Here is a 24,732-nt window from a genome sequence, read left to right as displayed (position 1 = left end):
ATGCCTAGTGGCCCATCCTTAACCATTTTACCTCTGAATGCATAGATATTGTAACACAACCAAGCTTCTTACATAGGTAAGATAAGGAAGTTTACTAAGAAGATACAATAACAAACAAACATCATAGTGACTGCAGACTTTTAGCCTAAGGCTACATGCTCACTGAACATTTTGAATTAGCAGTGTTTTTACCCTTTGCCCCTAGTAAGGGAAGATTGTTTATACACTATTCACTCTGGGTATTTACATCATGCCCTTGAGGGTATTACATCACTTTTAGTAGGGTGTCACTCATGAGATTTTCGACGATAAAGCTGTGGGAGAAATGAGCGAAAATGGGGTCTTAAGGTACCGTCACACTAAGCGACGCTGCAGCGATATCGACAATGATTCGGATCGCTGCAGCGTCGCTGTTTGGTCGCTGGAGAGCTGTCACACAGACAGCTCTCCAGCGACCAACGATGCCGGTAACCAGGGTAAACATCAGGTTACTAAGCGCAGGGCCGCGCTTAGTAACCCGATGTTTACCCTGGTTACCATCGTCAAAGTAAAAAAAACAACCACTACATACTTACCTACCGCTGTCTGTCCTCGGCGCTCTGCTTCTCTGCCCTGTGTAAGCACAGCGGCCGGAAAGCAGAGCGGTGACGTCACCGCTCTGCTTTCCGGCTGCCCGGTGCTCACAGCCAGAGCAGAGAAGCAGAGCGCCGGGGACAGACAGCGGTAGGTAAGTATGTAGTGGTTGTTTTCTTTACTTTAACGATTTACTTTTTTTATTTTCACGACTCTGCATTCTAAACTTCTAAACTTCTGTGAAGCACTTGGGCATTAAAAGTTCTCACCACACATCTAGATAAGTTCCTTGGGGGGTCTAGTTTCCAAAATGGGGTCACTTGTGGGGGGTTACTACTGTTTAGGTACATCAGGGGCTCTGCAATCGCAACATAACGCCCACAGACCATTCTATCAAATTCTGCATTCCAAAACGGCGCTCCTTCCCTTCCAAGCTCTGCCGTGCGTCCAGTGGTTTACCCCCACATATGGCACATCAGTGTACTCGGGATAAATTGGACAACAACTATTGCGGTCCAATTTCTCCTGTTACCCTTGTGAAAATAAAAACTTGGGGGCTACAATATCTTTTTTGTGGAAAAAAAAATATTTTTTATTTTCACGACTCTGTATTCTAAACTTCTGTGAAGCACTTGGGCATTCAAAGTTCTCACCACACATCTAGATAAGTTCCTTGGGGGGTCTAGTTTCCAAAATGGGGTCACTTGTGGAGGGTTTCTACTGTTTAGGCACATCAGGGGCTCTACAAACGCGACATGGTGTCCGATCTCAATTCCAGACAATTCTACATTGAAAAAGTAAAACGGCGCTCCTTCACTTCCAAGTTCTGCGGTGCGCCCAAACAGTGGTTTACCCCCACATATTGGGTATTGGCGTATTCAGGAGAAATTGCATAACAAAATTTATGGTTACATTTCTGTTTTTACACTTGTGAAAATAAAAAAAATGGTTCTGAATTAAAATGTTTGCAAAAAAAAGTTAAATGTTCATTTTTTCCTTCCACATTGTTTCAGTTCCTGTGAAGCACGTAAAGGGTTAATAAACTTCTTGAATGTGGTTTTGAGCACCTTGAGGGGTGTAGTTTTTAGAATGGTGTCACACTTCATTATTTTCTATCATATAGACCCCTCAAAATGACTTCAAATGTGATGTGGTCCCTAAAAAAAAAAGGTGTTGTAAAAATGAGAAATTGCTGGTGAACTTTTAACCCTTATAACTCCCTAACAAAAAAAAATTTTGTTTCCAAAATTGTGCTGATATAAAGTAGACATGTGGGAAATGTTATTTATTAGCTATTTTTCGTGACATATCTCTCTGATTTAAGGGCATAAAAATACAAAGTTTGAAAATTGCAAAATTTTAAAAATTTTCGCCATATTTCCGGTTTTTTATAAATAATCGCAAGTAATATCGAAGAAATGTTACCACTAGGGTTGAGCGAAACGGGTCGTTCATTTTCAAAAGTCGCCGACTTTTGGCAAAGTCGGGTTTCATGAAACCCGATCCGACCCCTGTGCGGGGTCGGCCATGCGGTACGCGACTTTCGCGCCAAAGTCGCGTTTCAATGACGCGAAAAGCGCCATTTCTCAGCCAATGAAGGTAAACGCAGAGTGTGGGCAGCGTGATGACATAGGTCCTGGTCCCCACCATCTTAGAGAAGGGCATTGCAGTGATTGGCTTGCTGTCTGCGGCGTCACAGGGGCTATAAAGGGGCGTTCCCGCCGACCGCCATGTTACTGCTGCTGATCTGAGCTTAGGGAGAGGTTGCTGCCGCTTCGTCAGAAGCAGGGATAGCGTTAGGCAGGGTCCATTAACCACCAAACCGCTTGTGCTGTAGCGATTTCCACTGCCCAACACCACCTTCGGTGTGCAGGGACAGTGGAAGCTACATTTTTTTTTTTTCCCCCTCAGCGCTGTAGCTCATTGGGCTGCCCTAGAAGGCTCCCTGATAGCTGCATTGCTGTGTGTACGCCGCTGTGCAAACCAACTGCTTTTTTCAAAGCACAAATCCTCTTGTTCCTTCCTTTCTGCACAGCTATCTTTTTGGTTTGTACACACTTTTTATTTAATTTGTGCATCAGTCCACTCCTTATTGCTGCCTGCCATACCTGGCTGAGATTACTGCAGAGAGATAGTAATTGAAGGACACTCCCTGTTTTTTTTTTTTTGTGGGAGATTAAGATTGACATTTCCGCTAGAGTGCCATCCCTGTCTGTGTCATCACTCACTCAGTGGGCCATAGAAAGCCTATTTATTTTTTTGCTTGATTTTGGTTCTAAAATCTACCTGAAAAAATCACTACATCAATCAGTGGGAGAAAAATATTGGCCTCAGGGCTTGTGTGCCACTCCTGACTCCTGTGTGCATCATCACTCACTCAGTGGGCCATAGAAAGCCCATTTTTTTTTTTTTTTTTTGCTTTATTTGGGTTCTAAATTCTACCTGAAAAAATCAATAAATCAATCAGTGGGAGATTAATATTGGCCTTTGGGCTTGTGTGCCAGTCCTAAGCGTGCCATCTCTCTCTCTCAGATAGTGGGCCATAGAAAGCCTATTTATTTATTTTTTTTTTTATTGGGTTTATAAATTTTCCCTGGAAAAAAAAAAAAAAAGTGGGAGATTAATATTGGCCTCTGGGCTTGTGTGCCAGTCCTGAGCGTGCCATCTCTCTCACAAATAGTGGGCCATAGAAAGCCTATTTATTTATTTTTTTTTGGTTTTATAAATTCTCCCTTAAAAAAAAAAGGGAGATTAATATTGGCCTTTGGGCTTGTGTGCCAGTCCTAAGCGTGCCATCTCTCTCTGTCTCTCAGATAGTGGGCCATAGAAAGCCTATTTATTATTTTTTTTATTGGGTTTATAAATTTTCCCTGGAACAAAAAAAAAAAAGTGGGAGATAAATATTGGCCTCTGGGCTTGTGTGCCACTCCTGACTCCTGTGTGCGTCATCTCTCACTCAGTGGGCCATAGAAAGCCTTTTTTTGTTTTATTTGTTTTCTAAATTCTCCCTGAAAAAATCATTTTATTTTCTTTGGTTTCTAAATTCTTCCTGAAAAAATCATTTTATTCTAATTTTTTTTTTTCCTAAAGTCTCCCTGAAAAAAAACAAACAAAAAAACAAATCAGTGGGAGATTAATATTGCCCTTTCTGCTTGTGTGCCAGTCTTGACTCCTGGGTGTGCCATCTCTCTCTCTCTCTCCAATTGTGGGCCATAGAAAGCCTATTATTTTTTTTAGCTTGATTTGGGTTCCAAAATCTACCTGAAAAAATCACTACATCAATCAGTGGGAGATAAATATTGGCCTCTGGGCTTGTGTGCCACTCCTGACTCCTGTGTGCGTCATCTCTCACTCAGTGGGCCATAGAAAGCCTTTTTTTGTTTTATTTGTTTTCTAAATTCTCCCTGAAAAAATCATTTTATTTTATTTGGTTTCTAAATTCTTCCTGAAAAAATCATTTTATTCTATTTTTTTTTCCTAAAATCTCCCTGAAAAAACAAAAAAAAAAACAAATCAGTGGGAGATTAATATTGCCCTTTCTGCTTGTGTGCCAGTCTTGACTCCTGGGTGTGCCATCTCTCTCTCTCTCTCCAATTGTGGCCCATAGAAAGCCTATTATTTTTTTTAGCTTGATTTGGGTTCCAAAATCTACCTGAAAAAATCACTACATCAATCAGTGGGAGATAAATATTGGCCTCTGGGCTTGTGTGCCACTCCTGACTCCTGTGTGCGTCATCTCTCACTCAGTGGGCCATAGAAAGCCTTTTTTTGTTTTATTTGTTTTCTAAATTCTCCCTGAAAAAATCATTTTATTTTCTTTGGTTTCTAAATTCTTCCTGAAAAAATCATTTTATTCTATTTTTTTTTTCCTAAAGTCTCCCTGAAAAAAAAAACAAAAAAAAACAAATCAGTGGGAGATTAATATTGCCCTTTCTGCTTGTGTGCCAGTCTTGACTCCTGGGTGTGCCATCTCTCTCTCTCTCTCCAATTGTGGGCCATAGAAAGCCTATTATTTTTTTAGCTTGATTTGGGTTCCAAAATCTACCTGAAAAAATCACTACATCAATCAGTGGGAGATAAATATTGGCCTCTGGGCTTGTGTGCCACTCCTGACTCCTGTGTGCGTCATCTCTCACTCAGTGGGCCATAGAAAGCCTTTTTTTGTTTTATTTGTTTTCTAAATTCTCCCTGAAAAAATCATTTTATTTTATTTGGTTTCTAAATTCTTCCTGAAAAAATCATTTTATTCTATTATTTTTTTTCCTAAAGTCTCCCTGAAAAAAAAAAACAAAAAACAAATCAGTGGGAGATTAATATTGCCCTTTCTGCTTGTGTGCCAGTCTTGACTCCTGGGTGTGCCATCTCTCTCTCTCTCCAATTGTGGGCCATAGAAAGCCTATTATTTTTTTTAGCTTGATTTGGTGTTCTGGCTGGCAATCAGGCAACACAGCGTGCAGTAATCAGCGCACATACAGAGATCTGGCAATAACCCAAAACAATAGGACGAGCTCTGAGACGTGGAATCTCTGTAGACTGCAGTACCTGATCTATCCTCACACAACTGGAAGCAGCAGTGGATTGTGCCTATCAACTACCTATGCAACTCGGCACTGCCTGAGGAGCTGACTAGCCTGAAGATAGAAATACAAGCCTGACTTACCTCAGAGAAATACCCCAAAGGAATAGGCAGCCCCCACATATAATGACTGTTAGCAAGATGAAAAGACAAACGTAGGAATGAAATAGATTCAGCAAAGTGAGGCCCGATATTCTAGACAGAGCGAGGATAGCAAAGAGAACTATGCAGTCTACAAAAAAACCCTAAAACGAAAACCACGCAAAGGGGCAAAAAGACCCACCGTGCCGAACTAACAGCACGGCGGTGCACCCCTTTGCTTCTCAGAGCTTCCAGCAAAAGATAATAACAAGCTGGACAGAAAAAACAGAAAACAAACTAGAAGCACTTATCTAGCAGAGCAGCAGGCCCAAGGAAAGATGCAGTAGCTCAGATCCAACACTGGAACATTGACAAGGAGCAAGGAAGACAGACTCAGGTGGAGCTAAATAGCAAGGCAGCCAACGAGCTCACCAAAACACCTGAGGGAGGAAGCCCAGAGACTGCAATACCACTTGTGACCACAGAAGTGAACTCAGCCACAGAATTCACAACAGTACCCCCCCCTTGAGGAGGGGTCACCGAACCCTCACCAGAACCCCCAGGCCGACCAGGATGAGCCACATGAAAGGCACGAACAAGATCTGGGGCATGGACATCAGAGGCAAAAACCCAGGAATTATCTTCCTGAGCATAACCCTTCCATTTGACCAGATACTGGAGTTTCCGTCTAGAGACACGAGAATCCAAAATCTTCTCCACAATATACTCCAATTCCCCCTCCACCAAAACAGGGGCAGGAGGCTCCACAGATGGAACCATAGGTGCCACGTATCTCCTCAACAACGACCTATGGAATACATTATGTATGGAAAAGGAGTCTGGGAGGGTCAGACGAAAAGACACCGGATTGAGAATCTCAGAAATCCTATACGGACCAATAAAACGAGGTTTAAATTTAGGAGAGGAAACCTTCATAGGTATATGACGAGAAGATAACCAAACCAGATCCCCAACACGAAGTCGGGGTCCCACACGGCGTCTGCGATTAGCGAAAAGCTGAGCCTTCTCCTGGGACAAGGTCAAATTGTCCACTACCTGAGTCCAGATCTGCTGCAACCTGTCCACCACATAATCCACACCAGGACAGTCCGAAGACTCAACCTGTCCTGAAGAGAAACGAGGATGGAACCCAGAATTGCAGAAAAATGGAGAGACCAAGGTAGCCGAGCTGGCCCGATTATTAAGGGCGAACTCAGCCAACGGCAAAAATGACACCCAATCATCCTGATCAGCGGAAACAAAACATCTCAGATATGTTTCCAAGGTCTGATTGGTTCGTTCGGTCTGGCCATTAGTCTGAGGATGGAAGGCCGAGGAAAAAGATAGGTCAATGCCCATCCTACCACAAAAGGCTCGCCAGAACCTCGAGACAAACTGGGAACCTCTGTCAGAAACAATATTCTCAGGAATGCCATGTAAACGAACCACATGCTGGAAGAACAAAGGCACCAAATCAGAGGAGGAAGGCAATTTAACCAAGGGCACCAGATGGACCATTTTAGAAAAGCGATCACAGACCACCCAAATGACAGACATCTTTTGAGAAACGGGAAGGTCAGAAATGAAATCCATCGAAATATGTGTCCAAGGCCTCTTCGGGACCGGCAAGGGCAAAAGCAACCCACTGGCACGTGAACAGCAGGGCTTAGCCCTAGCACAAATTCCACAGGACTGCACAAAAGCACGCACATCCCGTGACAGAGATGACCACCAGAAGGATCTAGCAACCAACTCCCTGGTACCAAAGATTCCTGGATGACCGGCCAGCACCGAACAATGAAGTTCAGAGATAACTTTACTAGTCCACCTATCAGGGACGAACAGTTTCTCGGCCGGACAACGATCAGGTTTATTAGCCTGAAATTTCTGCAACACTCTCCGCAAATCAGGGGAGATGGCAGACACAATGACTCCTTCCTTGAGAATACTCGCCGGCTCAGATAACCCCGGAGAGTCGGGCACAAAACTCCTAGACAGAGCATCCGCCTTCACATTTTTAGAGCCTGGAAGGTATGAAATCACAAAATCAAAACGAGCAAAAAATAACGACCAACGGGCCTGTCTAGGATTCAAGCGCTTGGCAGACTCAAGATAAGTAAGGTTCTTATGATCAGTCAAAACCACCACGCGATGCTTAGCACCCTCAAGCCAATGACGCCACTCCTCGAATGCCCACTTCATGGCCAGCAACTCTCGGTTGCCCACATCATAATTACGCTCAGCAGCAGAAAATTTCCTGGAAAAGAAAGCACATGGTTTGAACACTGAGCAACCAGAACCTCTCTGTGACAAAACCGCCCCTGCACCAATCTCAGAAGCATCAACCTCGACCTGGAACGGAAGAGAAACATCAGGTTGACACAACACAGGGGCACAGCAAAAACGACGCTTCAACTCCTGAAAAGCTTCCACGGCAGCAGAAGACCAATTAACCAAATCAGCACCCTTCTTGGTCAAATCGGTCAATGGTCTGGCAATGCTAGAAAAATTACAGATGAAGCGACGATAAAAATTAGCAAAGCCCAGGAATTTCTGCAAACTTTTTAGAGATGTCGGCTGAGTCCAATCCTGGATGGCCTGAACCTTAACCGGATCCATCTCGATAGTAGAAGGGGAAAAGATGAACCCCAAAAATGAAACTTTCTGCACACCGAAGAGACACTTTGATCCCTTCACGAACAAGGAATTAGCACGCAGTACCTGGAAAACCATTCTGACTTGCTTCACATGAGACTCCCAATCATCTGAGAAGATCAAAATGTCATCCAAGTAAACAATCAAGAATTTATCCAGATACTCACGGAAAATGTCATGCATAAAAGACTGAAAAACAGATGGAGCATTGGCAAGTCCGAACGGCATCACCAGATACTCAAAATGACCCTCGGGCGTATTAAATGCCGTTTTCCATTCATCTCCCTGCCTGATTCTCACCAGATTATACGCACCACGAAGATCAATCTTAGTAAACCAACTAGCCCCCTTAATCCGAGCAAACAAGTCAGAAATCAATGGCAAGGGATACTGAAACTTAACAGTGATCTTATTAAGAAGGCGGTAATCAATACACGGTCTTAGCGAACCATCCTTCTTGGCTACAAAAAAGAACCCTGCTCCCAATGGTGACGACGATGGGCGAATATGTCCCTTCTCCAGGGACTCCTTCACATAACTGCGCATAGCGGTGTGTTCAGGTACGGACAAATTAAATAAACGACCCTTAGGGAATTTACTACCAGGAATCAAATCGATAGCACAATCACAATTCCTATGCGGAGGAAGGGCATCAGACTTGGACTCTTCAAATACATCCTGAAAGTCCGACAAGAACTCTGGGATGTCAGAAGGAATGGATGACGAAATAGACAAAAATGGAACATCACCATGTACTCCCTGACAACCCCAGCTGGTTACCGACATAGAGTTCCAATCCAATACTGGATTATGGGTTTGTAGCCATGGCAACCCCAACACGACCACATCATGCAAATTATGCAGTACCAAAAAGCGAATAACTTCCTGATGTGCAGGAGCCATGCACATGGTCAGCTGGGCCCAGTACTGAGGCTTATTCTTGGCCAGAGGTGTAGCATCAATTCCTCTCAACGGAATAGGACACCGCAAAGGCTCCAAGAAAAATCCACAACGTTTAGCATAATCCAAATCCATCAGATTCAGGGCAGCGCCTGAATCCACAAACGCCATGACAGAATATGATGACAAAGAGCACATTAAGGTAATGGACAAAAGGAATTTGGACTGTACAGTACCAATAACGGCAGAGCTATCGAACCGCCTAGTGCGTTTAGGACAATTAGAAATAGCATGAGTAGAATCACCACAATAGAAACACAGTCTGTTCAGACGTCTGTGTTCGTGCCGTTCTACTTTAGTCATAGTCCTGTCGCACTGCATAGGCTCAGGCTTACTCTCAGACAATACCGCCAGATGGTGCACAGATTTACGCTCGCGCAAGCGACGACCGATCTGAATGGCCAAGGACATAGACTCATTCAAACCAGCAGGCATAGGAAATCCCACCATTACATCCTTAAGAGCTTCAGAGAGACCCTTTCTGAACAAAGCCGCTAGTGCAGATTCATTCCACAGAGTGAGTACTGACCATTTTCTAAATTTCTGACAATATACTTCTACATCATCCTGACCCTGGCATAAAGCCAGCAGATTTTTCTCAGCTTGATCCACTGAATTAGGCTCATCGTAAAGCAATCCCAGCGCCTGGAAAAATGCATCAACATTACTCAATGCAGAATCTCCTGGTGCAAGAGAAAACGCCCAGTCCTGTGGGTCGCCGCGCAAAAAAGAAATAATAATCAAAACCTGTTGAATAGGATTACCAGAAGAATGAGGTTTCAAGGCCAAAAATAGCTTACAATTATTTCTGAAGCTCAGGAACTTAGTTCTGTCACCAAAAAACAAATCAGGAATCGGAATTCTTGGTTCTAGCATCGATTTCTGATCAATAGTATCTTGAATCTTTTGTACATTTACAACGAGATTATCCATTGAGGAGCACAGAGCCTGAATATCCATGTCCACAGCTGTGTCCTGAAGCACTCTAATGTCTAGGGGAAAAAAAAGACTGAAGACAGAGCTAAGAAAAAAAAATGATGTCAGGATTTCTTTTTTCCCTCTATTGGAAATCATTGAAGGGCTCCTTGTACTGTTCTGGCTGGCAATCAGGCAACACAGCGTGCAGTAATCAGCGCACATACAGAGATCTGGCAATAACCCAAAACAATAGGACGAGCTCTGAGACGTGGAATCTCTGTAGACTGCAGTACCTGATCTATCCTCACACAACTGGAAGCAGCAGTGGATTGCGCCTATCAACTACCTATGCAACTCGGCACTGCCTGAGGAGCTGACTAGCCTGAAGATAGAAATACAAGCCTGACTTACCTCAGAGAAATACCCCAAAGGAATAGGCAGCCCCCACATATAATGACTGTTAGCAAGATGAAAAGACAAACGTAGGAATGAAATAGATTCAGCAAAGTGAGGCCCGATATTCTAGACAGAGCGAGGATAGCAAAGAGAACTATGCAGTCTACAAAAAAACCCTAAAACGAAAACCACGCAAAGGGGCAAAAAGACCCACCGTGCCGAACTAACAGCACGGCGGTGCACCCCTTTGCTTCTCAGAGCTTCCAGCAAAAGATAATAACAAGCTGGACAGAAAAAACAGAAAACAAACTAGAAGCACTTATCTAGCAGAGCAGCAGGCCCAAGGAAAGATGCAGTAGTTCAGATCCAACACTGGAACATTGACAAGGAGCAAGGAAGACAGACTCAGGTGGAGCTAAATAGCAAGGCAGCCAACGAGCTCACCAAAACACCTGAGGGAGGAAGCCCAGAGACTGCAATACCACTTGTGACCACAGAAGTGAACTCAGCCACAGAATTCACAACAATTTGGGTTCCAAAATCTACCTGAAAAAATCACTACATCAATCAGTGGGAGATAAATATTGGCCTCTGGGCTTGTGTGCCACTCCTGACTCCTGTGTGTGTCATCTCTCACTCAGTGGGCCATAGAAAGCCTTTTTTTGTTTTATTTGTTTTCTAAATTCTCCCTGAAAAAATCATTTTATTTTATTTGGTTTCTAAATTCTTCCTGAAAAAATCATTTTATTCTATTTTTTTTTTCCTAAAGTCTCCCTGAAAAAAACAAAAAAAAAAACAAATCAGTGGGAGATTAATATTGCCCTTTCTGCTTGTGTGCCAGTCTTGACTCCTGGGTGTGCCATCTCTCTCTCTCCAATTGTGGGCCATAGAAAGCCTATTATTTTTTTTAGCTTGATTTGGGTTCCAAAATCTACCTGAAAAAATCACTACATCAATCAGTGGGAGATAAATATTGGCCTCTGGGCTTGTGTGCCACTCCTGACTCCTGTGTGCGTCATCTCTCACTCAGTGGGCCATAGAAAGCCTTTTTTTGTTTTATTTGTTTTCTAAATTCTCCCTGAAAAAATCATTTTATTTTATTTGGTTTCTAAATTCCTCCTGAAAAAATCATTTTATTCTATTATTTTTTTTCCTAAAGTCTCCCTTAAAAAAAAAAAAAATCAAATCAGTGGGAGATTAATATTTACATTTGTGCTTCAGTGACAGTCCTGCGTGTGTGGCATCTCTCTCATTTGTTGCCACCAACAACAGAGTGTGTAACATTGTGCCTGATTTTCGTTGTGGTCTCACTCACCTGTAAAGGGGTAGCTAAATCAACACAAGTTATAGCTCACCGTGTAATTTGTGTGACAGCAACAAATACCGTTAGTTTGTTTACGTTTTTAAAACAATGAGGAAGTATGGTGGAAGAGGTCGTGGCCGGGGGCGTTCATTGTCAGCTGGTAATGAGGGTAGTGGTAGTGGTGGAGCATCAGCTGGTCGTGGGAAAAAAAATATTGCACCTAAGTCTGGAGCTGTGGAGCCAGGTTCGTCGTCTGGCTACACAAGGCCTCGAACGCTCCCTTTTCTGGGAGTAGGAAAACCGCTTTTAAAGCCGGAGCAGCAAGAGCAAGTTTTGGCTTATCTTGCTGACTCAGCCTCTAGCTCTTTTGCCTCCTCTCGTGAAACTGGTAAATGTCAAAGCAGCGCGTCGTTAGTGGATGTTCACGGTCAGGGACAAGTCGCTTCCTTGTCCTCTTCAGCAAAAACAACAACAGAGAAGAATGCAGCAGGCGACACAACGGGTTACTCCATGGAGCTCTTTACACATACCGTCCCTGGCTTAGAAAGTGAAGCAGTTAACAGTCCATGCCCATTACAAGTTGAATCTGACATGGAGTGCACTGATGCACAGCCACAGCCAGACTACTATGCTGGTCCTTTGACTCAGACCACAACATTGCCCTCGCAGGGTGCTGATCAAGAATCAGACCCTGATGAGACTATGTTGCCCCATCACGAACGCTATACCACCGACCGACACGGTGACACAGACGAAGTTGCACACGAGCTACAAGAAGAGGTAATAGATGACCCAGTTCTTGACCCCGATTGGCAGCCATTGGGGGAACAGGGTGCAGGCGGCAGCAGTTTTGAAGCGGAGGAGGAGGGGCCGCAGCAGGCATCAACATCGCAACAGGTTCCATCTGCCGGGCCCGTATCTTGCCCAAAACGCGTGGCAAAGCCAAAACCTGTTGGAGGACAGCGTGGCCATCCAGTTAAAGCTCAGTCTGCAATGCCTGAAAAGGTATCCGATGCTAGAAAGAGTGCAGTCTGGCATTTTTTTAAACAACATCCAATTGATCAGCGCAAAGTCATCTGTCAAAAATGTTCAACTACCTTAAGCAGAGGACAGAATCTGAAAAGTCTCAATACAAGTTGCATGCATAGACATTTAACCACCATGCATTTGCAAGCCTGGACTAACTACCAAACGTCCCTTAAGGTTGTAGCACCCTCGGCCAATGAAGCTAGTCAGCAACGCAACATCCCTTCCGGCAGTGTAGGGCCACCATTTTCCGCACCACCTGCAGTATCTGTGCAGGTTTCTTTGCCAGGCCAAAGCAGTCAGGGTCAGGGAATCACCAGTTTCGTAGTAGGAAACACTGCATCTAGGGCACCGGTGGCAACAATACCATCTCCCACCGTCTCTTAGTCTGCCATGTCCACCGGCACCCCCGCTAGTTCCACGATCTCCAGCTCTCCAGTCCAGCTCACCCTACATGAGACTATGGTTAGAAAAAGGAAGTACTTAGCCTCGCATCCGCGTACACAGGGTTTGAACGCACACATAGCTAGACTAATCTCGTTAGAGATGATGCCCTACCGGTTAGTTGAAAGCGAAGCTTTCAAAGCCCTGATGGACTACGCTGTACCACGCTACGAGCTACCCAGTCGACACTTTTTTTCCAGAAAAGCCATCCCAGCCCTCCACCAGCATGTTAAAGAGCGCATCGTCCATGCACTCAGGCAATCTGTGAGCACAAAGGTGCACCTGACAACAGATGCATGGACCAGTAGGCATGGCCAGGGACGTTACGTGTCCATCACGGCACACTGGGTAAATGTGGTGGATGCAGGGTCCACAGGGGACAGCAAGTTTGGGACAGTTCTGCCTAGCCCACGGTCTAGGAAACAATTGGCTGTAGCCGTTCGCACCCCCTCCTCCTCCTCTTCGTCCTCCTGCAGAAGCGAGAGCTCGTCCACAGAACGCAGTCGCACAACCACTCCATCCGCAGCTGCCACTGTTGCACACCAGGTCTCCCATTATGGGGCAGCTACTGGCAAACGTCAGCAGGCTGTATTGGCTATGAAGTGTTTGGGCGACAACAGACACACCGCGGAAGTTCTGTCCGAGTTCTTGCAGAAAGAAACGCAGTCGTGGCTGGGCACTGTAGATCTTGAGGCAGGCAAGGTAGTGAGTGATAACGGAAGGAATTTCATGGCTGCCATCTCCCTTTCCCAACTGAAACACATTCCTTGCCTGGCTCACACCTTAAACCTGGTGGTGCAGTGCTTCCTGAAAACTTATCCGGGGTTATCCGACCTGCTCCTCAAAGTGCGTGGACTTTGCTCACATATCCGCCGTTCGCCCGTACACTCCAGCCGTATGCAGACCTATCAGCCTTCTTTGAACCTTCCCCAGCATCGCCTAATCATAGACGTTGCAACAAGGTGGAACTCAACACTGCACATGCTTCAGAGACTGTGTGAACAGAGGCGGGCTGTTATGTTTTTGTGGGAGGATACACATACACGGGCAGGCAGTAGGATGGCAGACATGGAGTTGTCAGGTGTGCAGTGGTCGAAGATTCAAGACATGTGTCAAGTCCTTCAGTGTTTTGAGGAATGCACACGGCTGGTTAGTGCAGACAACGCCATAATAAGCATGAGCATTCCCCTAATGCGTCTGCTGATGCAAAGTTTGACGCACATAAAGGATCAGGCGTCTGCAGCTGAGGAAGAGGAAAGCCTTGATGACAGTCAGCCATTGTCTGGCCAGGGCAGTGTACAGGACGAGGTAGCAGGCGAAGAGGAGGAGGAGGACGAGGAGGATGATGGGGATGATTATATTTTTAATGAGGAAGCTTTTCCGGGGCCACTGGAAATTGGTGGCGCGGCAAGGCCGGGTTCTGGTTTTTGGAGGGACACAAGTGACGTGGATTTGCCTGAAACTGCCCCTCAACCAAGCACAACCGCAGATTTGAGAACTGGAACTTTGGCCCACATGGCGGATTATGCCTTACGTATCCTCAAAAGGGACACATGCATAACTAAAATGATGAATGATGACGATTACTGGTTGGCCTGCCTCCTTGATCCTCGCTATAAAGGCAAATTGCAAAATATAATGCCACATGAGAACTTGGAACTAATATTAGCAACCAAACAATCAACTCTTGTTGACCGTTTGCTTCTGGCATTCCCTGCACACAGCGCCCGTGATCGTTCTCACACGAGCTGCAGGGGCCAGCAGACCAGAGGAGTTAGAGGGGCAGAAATCAGAAGTGGCGTTGGCCAGAGGGGTTTTCTGACCAGGTTGTGGAGTGATTTTGCTATGACCGCAGACAGGACAGGTACTGCAGCATCAATTCAAAGTGGCAGGAGACAACATTTGTCCAGTATGGTTACAAACTATTTTTCATCCCTTATCGATGTTCTCCCTCAACCGTCATTCCCATTTGATTACTGGGCATCAAAATTAGACACCTGGCCAGAATTGGCAGAATATGCATTGCAGGAGCTTGCTTGCCCGGCAGCTAGTGTCCTATCAGAAAGAGTATTCAGTGCTGCAGGTTCAATACTAACAGAAAAAAGGACTCGTCTGGCTACCCAAAATGTAGATTATCTAACCTTCATTAAAATGAACCACAACTGGATTTCAAAATCTTTTGCCCCACCTTGCCCGGCTGACACCTAGCTTTCCTATGAAAAGGTCTTGCCTGTGGACTATTCTGAATGCCTTTTCCAATCTCGTAATTTTCTGCACCTGATTGTCCAGCATACGACATGTTTACACCTCACTAAATGGCCAAACTCCCCACACGGGGCCGTGGTATCGACACTTGGCGACAGCACCCGTGAGAGTGCAGCTTGTCTGAAGAGGTGGGTGAGCCCGCTTTTGGTCGACGGCACTGCCACTGGGTCCCTCCTAGTACAATAAAGTGTCTCTGGCGGTGGTGGTGCGCACCCAACGTCAGACACACCGTTGTAATATGAGGGGCCCTGGGCCTGTACCGCCGGCCACAAGACAGTTTCCCCCCACCCCAGCTCAAACAGTGCTCTACCACTTGCAAAATTATCTCACAGCTCCACCAATGTTTAGTCTATGCGCTGACATCCTTCAATGCCTGCCACTGACAATACCATTGTATTGACATTTTTGTTATGTTAGGCCTTCGATGCCTGTCTGTGGTCACTCCTTCCACTAGGCCTCCACTGACCACACCACTGCTGCCCGTGTACCCCTGTAACCAATTTAAAATTGCCTACAGCCATGTGTTATTATTTTAGACCTTCGATGCCTGTCTGCGGTCACTCCTTCCACTAGGCCTCCACTGACCACACCACTGCTGCCCGTGTACCCCTGTAACCAATTTAAAATTGCCTACAGCCATGTGTTATTATTTTAGGCCTTCGATGCCTGTCTGCGGTGACTCCTTCCAGTAGGCCTCCACTGACCACACCACTGCTGCCCGTGTACCCCTGGAACCAATTTAAAATTGCCTACAGCCATGTGTTATTATTTTAGGCCTTCGATGCCTGTCTGCGGTCACTCCTTCCACTAGGCCTCCACTGACCACACCACTGCTGCCCGTGTACCCCTGGAACCAATTTAAAATTGCCTACAGCCATGTGTTATTATTTTAGGCCTTCGATGCCTGTCTGCGGTCACTCCTTCCACTAGGCCTCCACTGACCACACCACTGCTGCCCGTGTACCCCTGTAACCAATTTAAAATTGCCTACAGCCATGTGTTATTATTTTAGGCCTTCGATGCCTGTCTGCGGTGACTCCTTTCAGTAGGCCTCCATTGACCACACCACTGCTGCCCGTGTACCCCTGGAACCAATTTAAAATTGCCTACAGCCATGTGTTATTATTTTAGGCCTTCGATGCCTGTCTGCGGTCGCTCCTTCCACTAGGCCTCCACTGACCACACCACTGCTGCCCGTGTACCCCTGGAACCAATTTAAAATTGCCTACAGCCATGTGTTATTATTTTAGGCCTTCGATGCCTGTCTGCGGTCACTCCTTCCACTAGGCCTCCACTGACCACACCACTGCTGCCCGTGTACCCCTGGAACCAATTTAAAATTGCCTACAGCCATGTGTTATTATTTTAGGCCTTCGATGCCTGTCTGCGGTGACTCCTTCCACTAGGCCTCCACTGACCACACCACTGCTGCCCGTGTACCCCTGGAACCAATTTAAAATTGCCTACAGCCATGTGTTATTATTTTAGGCCTTCGATGCCTGTCTGCGGTGACTCCTTCCACTAGGCCTCCACTGACCACACCACTGCTGCCCGTGTACCCCTGGAACCAATTTAAAATTGCCTACAGCCATGTGTTATTATTTTAGGCCTTCGATGCCTGTCTGCGGTGACTCCTTCCACTAGGCCTCCACTGACCACACCACTGCTGCCCGTGTACCCCTGGAACCAAATTAAAATTGCCTACAGCCATGTGTTATTATTTTAGGCCTTCGATGCCTGTCTGCGGTCACTCCTTCCACTAGGCCTCCACTGACCACACCACTGCTGCCCGTGTACCCCTGGAACCAATTTAAAATTGCCTACAGCCATGTGTTATTATTTTAGGCCTTCGATGCCTGTCTGCGGTCACTCCTTCCACTAGGCCTCCACTGACCACACCACTGCTGCCCGTGTACCCCTGGAACCAACATCAGAAAATATAAAAATAAGTATGTTGCTTATAAAAAAGAAAATACTGGAGAGATATCAAATGCAGACATTTTAACATTAAAAACAAACACATACAACAAAAATCTGGTACAGTACTAAAAATGGCCACCAGCTACAATAACTTTCTCCTGCAAGTAGTTAACTGAAAGGTTTTTTCAATTTTAAACACAGATATGGCATCCACCGAGTGTTGTCCTGTCGCGTCTTCTTTATATTATTGCCAAGAAGATGCAAAACAATGAAAATAATAAAATCATTATTTGCCAAAAAAATAGAGTAAGTCAAAACCACATTGCAAATAAACATTCATTACAAATAAAGAAGCAGGGCGCGTCCGAGGGTGAGTATATACCTAATAAGAATATAATCACCCTCGGACGCGCCCTGCTTCTTTCCGACAGCCTTCCTTCCTAAGAATCAGCCCTTCCGTGGTGTAGAGAGAGGGTTTGTTACACTCCAAGGTGTTCCCCAGGTTGCCTTTCCAGAGCTTCGATCTTCCGGCTCTCGTTTAGTAGTTGTTGGAAACTACGCTGCATTGGGCCTACAAATTGGGTATGGGGTGTAGAGAGATGGTGTGTTCCACTCCAAGGTGTTCCCCAGGTTGCCTTTCCTGAGCTTCGATCTTCCAGCTCTCGTTTAGTAGTTGTTGGAAACTACGCTGCATTAGGCCTACAAATTGGGTATGGGGTGTAGAGAGATGGTGTGTTCCACTGTAGAGAGATGGTGTGTTCCACTCCAAGGTGTTCCCCAGGTTTCCTCGCCAATGCTTCGATCATCATGCTCTCGTTTAGTAGTTGTTGGAAACTACGCTGCATTAGGCCTACAAATTGGGTATGGGGTGTAGAGAGATGGTGCGTTCCACTCCAAGGTGTTCCCCAGGTTTCCTCTCCATTGCTTCGATCTTCATGCTCTCGTTTAGTAGTTGTTGGAAACTACGCTGCATTAGGCCTACAAATTGGGTATGGGGTGTAGAGAGATGGTGTGTTACACTCCAAGGTGTTCCCCAGGTTTCCTCTCCATTGCTTCGATCTTCATGCTCTCGTTTAGTAGTTGTTGGAAACTACGCTGCATTAGGCCTACAAATTGGGTATGGGGTGTAGAGAGATGGTGTGTTACACTCCAAGGTGTTCCCCAGGTTTCCTCTCCATTGCTTCGATCTTCCGGCTCTCGTTTAGTAGTTGTTGGAAACTACGCTGCATTAGGCCTACAAATTGGGTATGGGGTGTAGAGAGATGGTGTGTTACACTCCAAGATGTTCCCCAGGTTTCCTCTCCATTGCTTCGATCTTCCGGCTCTCGTTTAGTAGTTGTTGGAAACTACGCTGCATTAGGCCTACAAATTGGGTATGGGGTGTAGAGAGATGGTGTGTTCCACTGTAGAGAGATGGTGTGTTCCACTCCAAGGTGTTCCCCAGGTTTCCTCGCCAATGCTTCGATCATCATGCTCTCGTTTAGTAGTTGTTGGAAACTACGCTGCATTAGGCCTACAAATTGGGTATGGGGTGTAGAGAGATGGTGTGTTACACTCCAAGGTGTTCCCCAGGTTTCCTCGCCAATGCTTCGATCATCATGCTCTCGTTTAGTAGTTGTTGGAAACTACGCTGCATTAGACCTACAAATTGGGTATGGGGTGTAGAGAGATGGTGTGTTCCACTCCAAGGTGTTCTCCAGGTTGCCTTTCCTGAACTTCTATCTTCAGGCTCTCATTAAATTGTGGTTAAACGGAACAACTGCATTTGGCGTACTAGTTGGTTTGGGGCCTACTATCGGTGTCTGCCGCTCCTTGCTGTTCTCCTGGTTTCCTGTCCTGAAATTCCGTTTTCAGGCGCTCGTTAAGTAGTTGTTAATGTTAGACTGCATTTGGCCTACTAGTTGGGTTGGGGCCTACTATCGGTGTCTGCCACTCCTTGCTGTTCTCCTCCACTGAACAAAGCTGTGCCACCTGTTTACTACTGTTGCCAATTTTGAACTGCATTTCGACTACTTACTGATTTGGGCCTACTCTCTGTGTCAGCCTCTCATTCCAGTTGTCCTCCACTGCAATGCCCCCTGATTAGTCCTGTGTTACCAATTTTGAACTGCATTTAGCCCACTTTATTCTTTGGGCCTATATCTGTGTTTCCTCCTCATCCTGCCCATTGCCCAGCCAGTGATAGATGAGTCTGCTGGTACATTGACCCATAACGCAACATTTCCCGTGCACGCTACACTGCAAGATTGTGACCCTGCTGAAAGTCAGGTCCCCCTTCCCGCATACTATACCACCTTACACGGGGACAAACAGGAAGGTGCAGATGAAAGTGCAGGTTCCTTCATCAGGTGGGGGGAGGAATACTAGTTGGCGACGTCACTGGCACAGGGCCTCTCATGGTACGCAAAAGTGTTGCTGCCGGTGGGAGGCGCCCCCGCCGTGCAAACACACCGCTGTACTTTGAGGGGCCCTGTGCCAGTGCCAATGCCAACGAGTGGGCCCCCCCTGCTTGCTCAGGTTCACAGCACTTGCAAAGTTGAAATACTTACCACTCCCTGCTCCACTGCCGTGACGTGGTCCAGATTTCCTGGGCCCACTAATTACTTGAACCAGCCCTACCCACCACAACTTTAGCCAAATGACCCCCAATTTCAAATGCCTTCCAATTATTATAAGGTAAATTACGCTTGACAAGCTTCATTAAGAAGAATGGATGGTTTTGACATTAAAATGGGCACTCTAGGTGTTTTCCTGGCCCCCACTCACTGCCGACTATGCTGCCCCATTGACTTGCATTGGGTTTCGTGTTTCGGTCGATCCCGACTTTACGTCATAATCGGCCGATTTCACTCGACCCGACTTTTGAGATAGTCGGGTTTCGCGAAACCCGGCTCGACTCTAAAAAGGTCAAGGTCGCTCAACTCTAGCTACCACTAACAATACACAATATGTCACGAAAAAACAATCTCAGAATCAGCGGGATCCGTTGAAGCGTTCCAGAGTTATAACCTCATAAAGTGACAGTGGTCAGAATTGCAAAAATTGGCTCGGTCATTAAGTACCAAATTGGCTCTGTCACTAAGGGGTTAAGTGTGAGTGACAGCTGCAGCAGATCCACGAGTCAGCAAGTGACCGTTAACATGAATATAGAAGGGTTTCTCTGGAACAGTTCCTTGCTGCTGAAGATCTAGAGACGTCAATCCAGGCAAGATGTGATGAAAGAATTGTGGTTTATTCAAAGTTAAAATGATTTTTTCATCAGGAAGTAACAACATGTATCATGTACTCACGTTATTTTGTTATGTGCATATTACTGGCCAGTCTGTTCCAGTCCTAATGGCTAGTGCCAGACATCACTATGACCTTCTGTATAAGCCAACACCCTTGGGTACTGAGCTGGTATAATGCCATCATTAGCATTAAAAGCTGCCCACTAAGACACGGCCCTCAATGATGTGCATTGCATCATCACAACAATGACTGTTTTAGTTGGCTGAAGCGAGACTCCTTCTGACACACCCTTGGAGATGCGTATCACGTCATCATATCGGCGTCTGTGCAATTGGCTGTGGGATACGCACTTCTCATTCAGCATAGATGTGCTGATGTCACACGCCAACTTTTAAAAAGCTGACAGTATCCTCGGAGCCTCTTGAACATAGTCTAGAGATTATCAGGCACATCGGAGGCTAGATCACATATGCCCTCAATATGACTTAGTGCCACTTCATTACCTTTCATTACCTTTTGTATTTTTTTGTCTACATTTATACCTACTCTAATTACCCTATATTCTTCTGATGAGGTCTTTGTAACAGAGTCGAAATGCGTAGGGAAGAGATTTGGGGGTGAACACTTACCAGGGCTTCACTTGTGTACTGCCCTTGTTAGGGCAGGAGTTCTTACATGGGGCACGACAGGGGATTCTAGGTACAACATACTTAACTTTCCCCTTCCTTCAGTGCTTTATTCTTGGGTGATTGTTAAACAGTAAGGGCGAGTGTCATGATCCAGTTCTGAGATTATGTTCAGCTCTCCTGTCTCTGGACTGGTCATGTGGGAGTTAATCCTTTCTGCCTCACTCTGAAGCTGGCTGAGCTATTTAAGTCCTGTGCAGCCTGTGGGTCAGTGTCAGTGATAGTTCATGCATGCACTGTTTGAGCTTCTGATCTTATCCCTGTAATAGTGTACCTGTTTGCCTCTGACTGCCTGCACCCGTTTATGACTTGTTCTGACCTCTGACCTATACCCTGACTCTGTCTTACGTCTCACGTTTTGGTTACCACGTTCCCGGTAGGTTCTGACATCTTGCTTGTCCCCGATTATTCTCTGCTCACCCCTTCTGTACCGCGCTGCTATCTCTGTGTATGACCTTGGCTTGTCTCACGTCTGTTTCATTACCTGTGACACCTGTGTTGTTGTTCAGTGTTGCTGCGCTGTGTGTACAACCTCTTTCTCTTAACCAGCACCCCCTGGTGGAGGTTGCTCTATACTGCACTGCAGCAGCACATTATAGTGAGATCTTCCAATTTATAACTATGCTCCCGTTTAATGTATATGCACCAATAGGATTACTCCATCCTACTTGCATTACTCAACATTTATCAACATTATCTATCATTTGACAAGTGTTTGCCTATTCAGACATCTTATCCAGATTGTTTTTCCATTTTGCAATATTTTAATGTCACGGACAGATTTTAATTTACAACATATTTTGGTGTCATCCGCAAAGACTGACACTTTACTATCAATCCCATCCACAAGGTAATTAATACAGAGGTTCAAATGAACCCTTCCTTGTACAGATCCCTGCGGAACCCCATTGCCGACTATATCTCATATAGAGAATGTACCATTTACAAGAACTCATTGTTTCCTATCTTGTAGGCAATTTCTTACCCATCTGCATATAGTTTTCTCGCTGTGACGGTCTTCGGTAAGGACGGAAGGCCTCAAACTTTCCCTGTACTGGGACCCTAACAATCCCAGTCCATGGGGTACTCTTGAAGGTAGAGAGGCCCGAGTTCTCTGACCTTACTATGCTTGTATTAAATCCAAATTTGTTCCCTCCCCCTCCCCATGAAGCATGGGACAGAAATGTAACGTAAACAAGAAATAAAGACAAAACCGGGATAAAAGACAATCTCTAACATACAAAAGCACTAACCAACAATAAGGGGATGATAGTGACAGGGAGGAATAAATTAAATGGGAACAGTGACCAGGAGATAAACACACATGTACTACAGCAAGCCACAAAACACTACTACAGCAACTCTAACCACTTAGCTTTAGCACACAGCACAGGTGTCACGGTTCCACCCCTCAGTATGTCTGGAACAGAGTTACTGACAGCTCAGTCATCCAATGTGGTGTAGGAGTATGCTGATGCTGTCAGTACTTTGATTGACAGCTTGGCCATCCAATCTGGTACAGGGACGTGCTGAGATGTCAGTGTGTTGATTGATAGCTCGACTAAAATAATAAAAATATTTGAAGCAAAAAAAGTGGTAAAATATTAAATAATATAAATAACATACTATTAAATGTGGTGTTATTATATATAATAGTATGTTATTATGTTGGAAGCTGCGGGTAGAAGATGGTGCTGTGGGACCAGTGTGGTGTCTGTAAAGTACTATATGAAGACGCTGGAGGGTAAGAATAAGGCTACTTGCACATTTCCGTCGGTAGTCGCCCGTCACAAAGCGTCGGTGTGATGTACCGATGGAAGTGTGTCCTTTCACATTTCCGTCTGCAGTCCCGTCCAAAAAAGAGACAGAGAGAGATTTCCTGCCGGGCATGCGCGGATGGAAAAACTGGTTACAACGCACAGAAAAACATTCCCTTGAATGTTTTTCCCAGACGACAGGCCACCAAAACTCGGACGCAACGTGTGGCCATACGTCGCGATCCGTCGGCAATACAAGTCTATGGGAAAAAAACGAATCCTGAGGGCAAATTTGCAGGATGCATTTTTTTTACCATGCTGGGAGTTATAGTTCACCACGGGAGTGGCAGAGTGCTTTACTGTGTGTTGTAAAGAGTAACCTTTTAATTGTGGCAGCCAGCCAGCCTGTGTTGAGGTGAAAAGCTGGAGCATCCCATGACTGCACACACAGAGCCTTCCCTTGTATTGCCTCTCTACAGCACAGGTCATAAGAGGAAGCCTGCAGATTCTAGTGCGATGTCTGAAGAACCTGTGATGATATCAAGAAGAGGGAGGGCTCTGTGCTGCCATGTGATGCTCCAGCCCGCCCACTTCATGACATCACACAGGTCATTATGCCTCAGCATCCAGCACAGCCCAGGCAGGTATGCGGCGTTCTTGTCCCCTCTGACCCCTGCTGCTGCCCCCTCCTCCACGGGACACACAGATCTCCCCAGCTGCTGCAGGAATCCAGTGCTGGGGAAACCATGTGTGTCCCTGTTTAAGTGAAGGAGTATTCATTTGCTGCTCGCCGCTCGCTGCTCAGCTGACAGATGGGCAGGGAAGCAGCTAATGAATATTCACTGCATCGGGATCACATGGTTTCCCCAGCGCTGCAGCCAGGCAGTGGGGACATTTTTCTGCCTCCTGTGAGTGGGATCCCAGTGCGATCCTACTCGCTGCTGCCACCCCCTCCCCACATGTTACATCAGGACCATAAAACACACCCACACTTTCCTCCTAAATTTGGAGGAAAAAAGTGCATCTTATGGTCCGAAAAATATGGTAATTGCCATGCTACTTAACTGATTTGTGTCTCCCAGAACTCTGCCAGACGTACATTTGGCTTGTGAGGTTTGTTGTCCTGTGCCTTGAGTTCTGTTGCCTGACCATATACTAGTTTAACTCCTTCACCTCTGACCTTGGAATATTACCTGACTTCACTTTTGTCTCTTCCTTCTGTTTATGATATACTCTTCTGGTTTCTGATCTTGAACTCCCTGACCAATCTGACTCATGGCTTGGCCGTGAAAAGTGAATAGCGTCATAACAGGAAGACGAATCTTTCACCTGCAGTGATAAGATGGTCTGACCAATTTTTATAAAAAGAGGTAATGAAGCAGCAGAAATTGAGCTGCATGTTTCTGACAAGCATTGAAAGGGTCATTAACCTCTTCAGAGGAAACTAAATCCATTTTATATGGGACACAAGTCATACCATCTCTATAGACGACCTGTGATTAATTTCCTAATGTGACCGTCTAACTCCAGGTCTTCCAGGGGTATGTGACACCCTCGATCGTGACAGTACCCCCCTTCTATGAGGGGCCACTGGACCCTTGAGACCGGGTTTATCCAAGTGCACCACATGGAAGGATCAAATTAGTTTACTGACATTAACTTCAGATGCCGGTTCCCACACCCTCTCCTCAGGACCATACTCCTTCAAGTGCACCAAATATTTTAAAGAGCGACAAACCATACAAGAATCCACATTTCTTGCCATCTGAAACTCCAAATTACCATCAAAAATAATTGGTGGCAGCTGCAAGAGTGATGGTTCCACAGGCTCTACATATTTTTTGAGCAGCAACCTGTGGAAAACATAGTGCATTTTAAGAGTTAGAAGAAGCTCAAGATGAAAGGCCACAGAGTTAATTACAGTGAACACCTTGTAAGGAC

General features: G+C 45.6%; 1 protein-coding gene across 5 annotated transcripts in view; it reads left to right on the top strand.

Annotated features, from left to right (window-relative positions):
- The window catches only part of LOC138667605 (bactericidal permeability-increasing protein-like), a 295,646-nt gene that overhangs the window by 129,989 nt on the left and 140,925 nt on the right, over nucleotides 1–24,732 (top strand). The window lies entirely within an intron of this gene.

The sequence above is a fragment of the Ranitomeya imitator genome, chromosome 2 (genome assembly GCF_032444005.1).
Source record: "Ranitomeya imitator isolate aRanImi1 chromosome 2, aRanImi1.pri, whole genome shotgun sequence".
Lineage (NCBI taxonomy): Eukaryota > Metazoa > Chordata > Amphibia > Anura > Dendrobatidae > Ranitomeya > Ranitomeya imitator.
This window is presented reverse-complemented; position numbering and strand designations above follow the sequence as displayed.